Source organism: Meriones unguiculatus, chromosome 6 (genome assembly GCF_030254825.1).
Source record: "Meriones unguiculatus strain TT.TT164.6M chromosome 6, Bangor_MerUng_6.1, whole genome shotgun sequence".
NCBI classification, from domain to species: domain Eukaryota; kingdom Metazoa; phylum Chordata; class Mammalia; order Rodentia; family Muridae; genus Meriones; species Meriones unguiculatus.
The window spans coordinates 123,831,737-123,840,915 of NC_083354.1; positions in this window are offsets into that span (position 1 = coordinate 123,831,737).

Consider the following 9,179-nt stretch of genomic DNA (forward strand, 5'->3'; position numbering starts at 1 on the left):
TATTTTATTTTATTCTTTATTGTTAAAAGAACATTGCAAATTAAAAAATATATCACATATTAAAATTAATCATATACAAAGACTAGGTACCACAATAAACTTCTATATGTTTAGTGTAGCCATTGAAGCTGGGAACGGTGGTATTTCACTTTGGATTTTACATTCTCACTACCAAGTGTACTCTCGTACACTTATCCACAACCAAAATTGAAATTCTGTAACTGAGTCAAAATTAGAAACGCAATCTGACTTAGATCCCCTTTCATGACTGGTGTTTGTTGCCTGGCAAGTGGACATTTCTTGAGCTGTGTTTCCTGCTCCATTAAACCTTTGTACTTTTTGGTTTGTTCCTCAGAGACTGAACTCACTATAAAGTCCAAGCTAGCCTTCAACAGAAGATGCTCCTGCCTCAGTTTCCAAAGGCTGAAGTAACAAGTGTGCTCCCACTCGCCCAGCCAAAATATTGTTTTCTCTCTCTCTCTCTCTGTCTCTCACTCCCCTCTCCCCAATATCTCCCTTCCTTCCTTCCTTCCTTCCTTCCTTCCTTCCTTCCTTCCTTCCTTCCTTCTTTTTTCTTTCTTTTCTTCCTTCAGTCCTTCCTTTCTTCTTTGTTTCTTCCTTTATTTCTTCTTGTTTTTCTTTGTTTCTTTCTTGTGTTTCTTTCTTGTGTTTCTTTCTTTCTTTCTTTCTTTCTTTCTTTCTTTCTTTCTTTCTTCCCTCCTTCATAAACTAAGGTTAAATGCAATTTCAATTTGGGCAAATTTCAACTTTAAAGTGCCCAACCATGAAGCATGAAGCATGTTGCAATGTCAGACACCAGCCACCACCCAAGTCCAGCACTTTTTCCTCTTTCCAAATTGGAGTTTTGTACCCATTAGACACTAATTCCATGTTCTCCCTTGCAATAGACTCTGGCAACCAGTAACCTCCTTCCCATCTCTGTACTCTGTTTTTGAGACCAACTCATTACAGCTCTTGTCAGTGGCATTTCATAATCTTAGCATTTGAGAAACAAAGTCATGAGCAGAAGCATTTTTGAGGCAAGGTAGGGTTTACACTGACTTTCCAAACTTCTAAGTTTGTGTTTAGTCATTTCAATATAAGACTTCAACCATTATTTCAAATTTAAACTGCTTATTTCATTATTAATGAATCTGAGTTTATTTTCAATGGCTTCTGGAAACAGATACTGTGAAGTACTGTTTTCAAAAGCAGGTGGGTGGGGCTTTGATCACAGGGTTTGGGAGGCAGAGGCAATAGGATCTTTGTGAGTTTGAGACCAGCCTGGTCTACATATTGAGTTCCAGGCCAGCCTGGGCTACACAGAGAGGCTGTTTCAAAAACAAACAACAAAACAATAAGGCACAGGAATTTAAAGAGCCGCAGCATCAACCATTGGTGAGAAATAGGATATATTAAAATTTGTCCGTGCAGAATTTTGCCCCAAATATTACATTCTTTTTTGTCATTGTTGTTGCTGTTGGGAGACATTCATACTTTGGGGAGTTACTTACTTTGTAGGTACCCGATACACACACAGTAAAACCCTGTATTTTAACAGACAAGACAGAATATTTAGAATAATGAAGAAAACTGGTTTTTGAGGACTTGACAGTAAATGCCCAATTCTTAGTGCATGTAAATAAACCTGAATCTGAGAACCTCTGTTTCCCCAGAGCTCTAGTAAACAGACTTTTTAACAGCAATCTCATGTAAAGTAGCCATGTGCTTATAATTACCCAAACATTGTAGATCCCCTGTGTGGAATTTTACATCTTTATTGCTTCTATTTTAATGTTTACAAAGTTGGTAGTAATTTCTCAAACCAAATCTGATCCTAAACAGGAAGGACGACTTCCTATGTAATTGTAAGTTTTTCAATACAAGATTTGGCAAGAATCAAACGATTCCTAGAACTGAATCATTTTGACTTTCCTAAGAACACTGTATCCTCATTTAAGAATGGACTTTATCCACCACTAAATACCTATTAGCAAGTGGCAATGTGTTTTTAATCTAGAATATTTGGACAGACATAAAACATGTTGAATCATTACAGAAAGAGAGTGTTGCCACAAATTCACAGTGAAATCCAGTAAAACTCCCTGTGTCAAACAAACTTAGCTCCTTTATAGAAGCTACTTACCAAAAGGAACATTTTTAGAAAAAATAAAAACTAGCTCAATGAAAAAAAGTTTAGATGTAATTTCAGAATAAAAGCATTTAATATTGATAATTGGGTAAAATTAACAGAGGACTGCTTGCTATTTAAAATACTGTACTACTTAAGTATCATTACCATACTCATATCTGTGAGAATTTATACACACTGATGAATTTAATCTTTTGTGTGAATTGTATTGAGAGGTTTCATTATGACATCCTGTATGAACTTCTGCTGTATTTTGATCCAATTTGCACAAAAGACCAAAGACTTGCATACTTTCTCTTCCATCTAGGGTGACAAAACTTGTGAGGAGTCATTTAAATTTTATTATTTACTGATGTTTAAAAATTGTAGTTTCGGGTACCGTAGTAAAGTGAGAATGTTTTGAGTTTAAATAGCCAAGAAGCAACAGAGTTCAAGCTTCGTCGCCATCACAGAGTACCAGTACTGGAGGCACCTGCAGTCTGCTTCATTCTAATGTTCTCTCTCTCTTTCACTACCTTCAAGTTTGAAGCAGTCCCAACCCCAGTTGTTTCTAGAGATCAGTCTGAATTAACCATTTATAGCTTGGAGTGTTTGTAAACTGTTCAATCCACCTGGTTCATATAGGGGATAACAATTATTTGCTCATCAGGAATGAGAATCATTAATTGGAAATACAATATCATACTGCACATCTTCCTTAGAGCTTTTCCTTGAAAATCAGAGCATGTCTTGAAGTTGTTGGTGGGTCACTTGCCCCTTCTTGATGGTGCAGGTCGATGGTTTGAAAACCTGAGAATGTATCAGAACCCACCTCCCCACGCCCTCAGCAGGGCTTGTTAAAAATGAGCAATTAAAATCAAGGAAAGCATGAGATGTGCAGGCAACTGGTGGGAACTAGAAAAGATCATCCTGAGTGAGGTATCCCAGAAGCAGAAAGACACACATGGTATATACTCACTTATAAGTGGATACTAGACATATAATATAGGATAAACATACTAAAATCTGTACACCTACAGAAGCTAAGCAAGAAGGAGGACCCTGGGTAATGCTCAATCCTCATTCAGAAAGACAAATTGGATGGACATTGGAAGAGGGAAAAAATAGGGAATAGGACTGGAGCCTTCTACAGAGGGCCTCTGAAAGACTCTACCCAGCAGGGCATCAAAGCAGATGCTGAGAGTCATAACCAAACTTTGGGCAGAGTGCAGGGAATCTTATGAAAGAAGGAGGAGATAGAAAGACCTGGAGGGGACAGTAGCTTCACAAGGAGAGCAACAGAACCAAAAAATCTGGGCACAGGGGTCTTTTCTGAGACTGATACTCCAAGGACCAAGGACCATGCATGGAGATAACCTAGAAACCCTGCACAGATGTAGCCCATGGCAGCTCAATGTCCAAGTGGGTTCCATAGTAATGGGAACAGGGGCTGTTTCTGACATGAACTTAGTGGCTGGCTCTTTGATCACCTCCCTATGAGGTGAGCCTTACCAGGCTACAGAAGAAGACATTGCAGACATTCCTGATGTGACCTGATAGGCTAGGGTCAGAAGGAAGGGAGGAAAACCTCCCCTATCAGTGGACTGGGGGAGGAGTATGGGAAGAGAAGAGGGAGGGAATGTGGGACTGGGTGGGGATGGGGGATGGGGCTACAGTTGGGATACAAAGTGAATAAATTGTAATAAATGAAAAAATAAAAAAAATAAATATATTTTTAAAAATGAAGATTTCTGAGTCTCAGCTTGGGTCTTTCTTTCTTTCTTTCTTTCTTTCTTTCTTTCTTTCTTTCTTTCTTTCTTTCTTAGTTACATTTTATTAACTCTGTATCCCAGCTGTATTCCACTCCCTTATTTCCTCCCAATCTCACCCTCCCTCCCTCATCTCCTCCCTGCCCTTTTCCAAGTCCACTGATTGGGGAGGACCTCCTTCCCTTTCATCTGACCCTGTTTTATCAGATATCTTCAGGAATGGCTGCAAAGTCCTCCTCTGTGGCCTAGCAGGACTGCTCCTCCCTTGGGGGGTGGGGAGGTCAAAGAGCCAGTCATTGAGTTCCTGTCAGAAATAGTCCCTGTTCCCCTTACTATGGGAAAGCAATTGGTTACTGAGCTACCACAGGCTTCATCCGAGCAGAGGTTCTAGGTTATATCCATACGTGGTCCTTGGTGGAATGTCAATCTCCGAAGCTTGGGTTTCGGACTGAGGGGATCTTTAGGGAGGCTGGTGGTAAGGCTTTTTCAGGCTCACCTGTTTAGAACCACTCAGATGGGCATGACCAGATGTCACTTACCTCCAACAGATCAATAGGAGAGCAGGACCGGTTGGCCTGATTCCTCCATAGAGCTCATGTCTTTTTGTAGCAATTCCTGACCGTCTCGGGCCGTTGTCTGCCTCACAGGACTCCTACAGACGTGTGTGTTTGAATGCTTGGCCCATAGCAAATGGCACTGTTAAGAAGTGCATCCCTGCCGGAGGGAGCGTGTCCCTGGGAGCTGGCTTTGAGGTCTTACAACCTCCAGCCTGGCCAGTGTGTCAGTCTGTCCTTGATGCCCAAAGGTCAAGATGTAGAACTCTCAGCTCCTTCCTTCTCCAGTTCCATGTCTGCCTGCACAAAGCCATGACGATAATGGACTGAACCTCTGATTCTGTAAGCCAGCCCTAATTAAATATTTTCCTTTATAAGAGTTGTGGTGGCCGTGGCGTCTCTTCACAATAAATCCCAACTAAACTCATTCACCTAACACTTTCTTTAGCCGGCAGAGTGGGAGGCCAAAGTCTATGAATACTTTGTGACCTAGCACAACCCCGAAATCCATCTCATCTGAATCCTATAAAAATCGTTCTGTCAAAGAAACCATCAAATACACAAATGAAAGGAATGCACTGAAGCTGTGTGTGGGGGCTCATATCTGAATCCCAGCACTTGGAAGGCTGAGGCAGGAGGATGGAAAGGAGTTTGACATTAACCTGGGCTTATAGGAAGATTCTGTCTAAAAGATGATAGATTGTGTGATCGTGTGTGTGTGTGTGGGGAGAGGTCATGCCTTCCCAGCTTAAGTTGAAATGTTTTATCTTTGAAAAGCTCTCCCAGAGTGTGTTGCCATTTATTTCTCTTCCCCTCTTCCTCACGGCCTCAGCTTCCCCCAGCTGCTCAGGACCTGCCGTCTTTCATCGTTGACCTGCCTCAGGGAATGTTCCCCTTGCTCTACAGTGACAGCTTTTGTTTTTCTCACTATTTTTTTAACTAAAAAAATTTGGTGTATATTGTACAGGTGTGGAAACAAGAGGTCAGGCAACCTCCTCAATCTTTTTCTGCCTTGTGTGTGTGTGTGTGTGTTCTCACGTATGTGCACATGTCGGGCAGGGGCTCACAAACTTTTGTGCTCATTCCTGGGAAGCCCTCTACCATGCTCCATGACATTCTTTGAGACCATGTATGTCCATCATTTGTGTGGTGCTGGGGACCAAATCCAGGTCCTTAAGCTTGTGTGGCAAGGGTTTCACAGACCGAGCCTTCCCACAGCCCTCCTTTTCTAGACTTAAATTCTTTCTAACATACTTTTAAAGATACGTGTGTGTACCTATATAAGTTTAAGTACATTCTGTGTGTAGGAGCTGAACTGGGGAGGTCAGAGGGCAGCGGGTCCCCTGGAATGGGGGTCACGGGTGCTTGTGAGTCACCTAGTATGGATGCTGGGACTAAACCTGGGTGTTAGGCGAGAGCAGTGAATGCTCTTTTTTGTTTGTTCTGAGACAGCATCTCACTAACTAGCCCTGACCATCCTGGAACTCCCTATGCAGACCAGGCTGACCTCAAACAGAGAGATCCACCTCTCAAGTACTGGGATTAAAGGTGTGTGGCACCCCACCCAGCCTCAGGAAGTGCTTTTAATTGCTGGGCCATTTCTCAAGTCTCTTTTACTTTCTAAGAGACCTTTTCTAAGGTGGGGCTTTTATGAAAATGTCAAAAAACGAAGTAAAGCAGGAATGCTCGAGCTGAAGCAAAAGTAGAGATGCCAGCTTCGCTTCTTATTCCTAATCTTGGGAGCCCTAGAGATTTGAATCCATAACTATACTCATTTTTGTAATTAACTTTCTTTTAATCAAACCTTATCCATATTAAATCACATTTCTTTGAGGCCATTTACAAGATATCCAATCTTATCAGCTTGTCAGCTCAGTTTATTCAGTACTGTATGATAGTAAAGCAGAAATTTGGATCCTACCTGATAGTGTTTATATTTGTATCTAGTCCTCATTAGAACGGCGCCTTTAAAAATTAATTCCATTTACAAGAAACTGCAGTTCTTCCTGGCAGCTCCCTGGAGTATATTTTCAGGTCCTCTTAAGATGAGGGCTCCTTCCTATAGTGGTGAGATTACACTACTATTTTAATAGATTATACACTTTTAAAAGAAGTTGCTTTTCAATTAATACTTCAGACATTGAATAATTAAAAGGAAATGTGTTTTGTTTTGTTTTGAAATAGTGTCTCATTGTGAAGTCCTCCCTGGCCTGGAACTTGCTAGGGTGAAGAGGCTGGCCTCAAATTCTCAGAACCCCATCCTCCTGCCTCTGTCCTTTTGAGTACCTGGATTAGAGCTTTTTATCACCTCTCCCCATCCTCGCTGGGAAAAGCGCTTTTCTTTACTTAAAAGAAAATTTTCTCCTGGTCCATTTATAAACTGTAAGAGCACAAATTTAAGACAGTAATAAATGAGGCAATTTTATTTGCTTTTGGTCCTGTACTTCGGTGTGGGCCTATCTATAATCTATAAATGTTTGTTGCCAAGTTTCACATACACTTTAGGTGTGACCTCCCAATTCTTTTAAACAATGTCTCTAAAGGATATTAGTTGGAGTTACTAGTCCTTGCACAAGCAGTTTTGTCTGTGAGTAGCAATTCTCCAATAGTCCACAGGGCGGCAGGAGATACCGTGTCCCACAGATGTCTGTGGCTGGGCGTAAGTCTGAGATTCTGACCCTAATATGAAGGCTATCAAGGACAAGCCCTGACCAGGCTCTTTCATGTCAAGGGCTGGGTTGGAGGTGGGGGAGCTCCCTTTTCTGAAGACAAGGGGAGAGAGTATAGGGGTGAAGAGGATGGGAGGAAGGGACCCGGAGGCTAGGAGGGAGGGAGCTATGATCATGATGTAAATACATAAATTAAAAAAAAAAATAAGAAGGAAAAAAAGGAAACTCTCACAGTTTCAAAGTGTTTCTCCCAGAAGAAACTGACAAAGAATTATTAGAGGATCTAAGAATAGGCTGGAAATGTAAAATTTCATAGCAGGACTTCAAAGTTGAAAACCTAAAATCTGTTAATAGTTGTTCCTTGTATCTTTACTATCACAACACACACACATACACAAGCACACACACACATGAGAGAGAGAGAAAGAGAGAGAGAGAATTGAAACAATGGCCTTATTGAAGCTTTGAAGCCTTGTTAACACTGAGGAGGATTTCTGTTTAAAACATACTTAGAAGGGAAGTTTTAGCTATAGGAAATGTTGGGTTAGGAGTCTGAATGGTTTGGCTTCTAGCTATATTTCTGACTTGCTTGTGACCTCCAGCCCTCTGTGTTGATTTGTCAGTGTGTTTTCTCACCTATAAAATGATCAGATAGTGCCCCTCCCCCCTTTTTGGCAAGGAGAACTTTCCTTACACATCTCCAAGGCTGGTAACAATGAAAAAGAGTAGCATCTGCCCTAGGGCAGTCCTGAAGACAAGAGCTCACATCCTTTGTAGTCTGTCTTTTGCCTTTCCAGGCAACTCTCTAGTCTGTTGAATGGTTGTAAGCCATAGGCAATGGGATCACTGCCTTGTTTCCTGTTTACTGATAACACCTGATAACTGCTGAGGGCAAAATGAAGGGAGATGAAGGTCTCCTCACGAGCAGGAAACATGGTACTAGAAAAGGAGGCTCCAAAGCCATGACTCATCATTAAGTGCAGCTGCGGCTCTGTAGTAGAAATGAAAACAGTGATAACACAAAGCACAAAGGTTAGTTTCCTAGAGGGACAGGATTGACCAACCCCAGGAGGATGCCTCTCCTGGATGTCAGTCGATGAGGGGAGGAGAAAGGCAGGAGAGGAAGATATCTTGAAGGCAGTCGCTTTGGTCTCAGACGTTAAGAGACAAGGTCATCATCTCTAGATGGTAGTAATATGAGAAAGCAATGAAGATGCATGAGCAGGTCTTCTTGTAGCAGTGGCCAAATATCTGCTAAGAATTGTTTAAACTTTCCGTTCTCCTCCTTTCTTATGCTTAAGGTGGTAAACGATCATAAGTCAACTAAAGCCCAGAAAGGGGAAGGAAGAAGCTAGTCAAAAACAGGTCACGGACTGGCAATCGTGAAACCAAGTGGCCCTCATGGACATACAATGAGTGGAGTATAATGGGGCTCCCTGGAGATCAAGAGGAAAGCAGCCACTCTCAGTAACCTACCAATTAGGGCTGGGGACGCTGCAGTAGGGTGATCGTGGGCCTCAGTTTCTTCCTCTCTAAAATAGAGACAATTTTGTCTCGAGTTGTCATAGAGCCACGCCTGAAATGGCAGGTGTCCAGGGTGAGAGGAACGCCTGACCTCATACCTTAAGGAAGTCAGAGTAAAGGAGAGAGGGGAATAAAGCTGCCTTTCCCAGCAGGCTACTAGGCTTGCAGGGTCCCACAGAAGACCAAAAAAAACAGCCCTAACTGCCACGTTACTGAGCGTGCCTGCTTTCCTCTTGATCTCCAGGGATCAAGAGGAAAGTTATACTCCAACTCTTTGTATGTCCATTAGGGCCACTTGGTTTCATGATTGCCAGCCCATGACCTGTCTTTGACTAGCTTCTTCCTCTTTCTGGGGTTTAGTTAACTTATGATCACTTACCGCCTTAAGCATAAGAAAGGAGGAGAACAGAAATTTTGAACAATTCTTAGCAGATATTTGGCCACTACTACAAGAAGAGCTGCTCATGTGCCTTCATGAGCCACTTCAGATCAAACCACCAAGGTAGGAGATAGGGGATGGCGGAGCCACTCC